Genomic DNA, 1,880 nt, shown 5'->3' with positions numbered 1-1,880 from the left:
ATATGATAGACCTAATATTAACACCCAAGCAAACAAAAATATTTCTTAATCAGTGGAAACCATTACAGTGTTTTCTATCGCAATAATGCTTGCGTTCAGTCAATAAAAAAATTGAATGTTGTTCTTAATTTGTTTGAGAAGTGAGAAAGTTCATTCCATTAATAGGCGTGGCGACGTGGCCACATAACCACTCTGGGAGTGCATTATTTCTCTAATCATTTTAATGGCCTGGAGTCACAACCACACATCAAGACATTGTTCAGATGATTTGTTTCAAGACATTTGACATGTTTCCGTCCTGAAATCTTGTGGGTGTTGAACTAATTTTTTTACGCTCCTCATCCCAAACCTTCCGTTGCAAATTCCAAAACCTAATTTTAGAGCTAATAACGGAGGCTTGAGCCATTGATATGCAGGCTAGTGCAGTTATTAATGCAGTCTAATGCTGCGGTTATTATAGAGAGAGATTAAGTGCATGTGAATAAGTGCGTCTGTGCATCTCTCAGCAGCGTTCAGCAGCAGCGTCTACTAATAGCGAATCTTTAAGTTAAATTGCTTCAAGAACATCGCTACTGAGAAATGTCATGTAGCTTTTCAGCTGCAAAACTATTTTATTGATTAATTCGCGGGGCAGTGTTGACAAGAAGTTTCTGTTTGCGTCTCCGCGTTTGTGCGCGAATGCGTTTCTATACTGTGTCTGTGAGAAAGAACGGGAGAAAGAAAGCATGATTTCCGTATAGCCTACATAAAAAAATGGTGGAAGACATGGAAATACTTTGTCATTTTTTACCCTGTTGTTTGTTGTATTTATTTGCTCAATGTCTTCTGCGGTTTTGGTTCTTTTACTGTTGTAGATAGCCCATAGTATAACAAAAATATATCTCTTCATTGTGTTTGGGCCCCCTGGACGAGCGAACATAGGCACGTGCATGCCTAGAATGCCTATGCATAAATTCGGCCCTGCTAATGACACAAATGATACATTATACTCTAAGCTGTGTTTGGGAAATTTTGACACTCATATTTATCAGAATAAGCTCTTTACATGTCTCAGACAACACAAATTGCACTGCACAAATATATCTTAAGAAAAAAGAAAAACATGATTTCCCCTTTCATAAATATACTATTGTGTGTTATCTCTTCATTCTACAAATCTGTAATACCTCAGGCAGTTCTGAGGATGACATCTATCAGTATTTTAAATCAATGCATATTGATGTTCTATTTGGAGGAATCAAGGGCAAGTTGTCTGTTTGTTTTTAATGTTCCACATGGATGCTGAGGATCACAGCATGTGCAGGCCAGACCTCTACTGCAGACAGTTTTCTTCTGATTGGAGTAATACAGCTGTGGATGGATTTTTCTCAGCTGCTTTCGAGTAAATTTTGAATTTATGATTGAATTGGAGTTTCAGAAAAAAAAGACAAAAAAGCGGAAACAATTGTGCATGAACATATTCATTTTTTTCATACCCCCAGCTGCAATTTGTCAAGCATTTCCATAAACAGACGGTGTGAGGGGATCTGTGTGAATCATACATATAGCATCTTGAAAGCAGAAGAAAGTGTGTTGTACAAAGAAGCATGCAGAGCAGTCTCATAAGGGAAACGTCACTGTAATGACTGTTATTCTGCACCATCAAAAAGTTGCTTTTGACATTCCCATCTCAAGTTTTGGAATAATATAATCTATTTAAATAATGGCCATCAACTTTTATTATTTATACTCTTATACAGATATTTTTGAGCCCCAAGCCAACCACAGTACAAAAAACAGGCAAATAAATGTACATTCTTACAAATTTTAAATGAAATGAATAATTATATATATATATATATATATATATATATATATATATATATATATATATATATATA

This window comes from Sinocyclocheilus grahami, unplaced genomic scaffold (genome assembly GCF_001515645.1).
Source record: "Sinocyclocheilus grahami isolate Dianchi unplaced genomic scaffold, SAMN03320097.WGS_v1.1 scaffold842.1, whole genome shotgun sequence".
NCBI classification, from domain to species: Eukaryota; Metazoa; Chordata; class Actinopteri; order Cypriniformes; family Cyprinidae; genus Sinocyclocheilus; species Sinocyclocheilus grahami.
The sequence above is the reverse complement of the archived record's forward strand: the minus strand, read 5'-3'. Positions refer to the sequence as shown.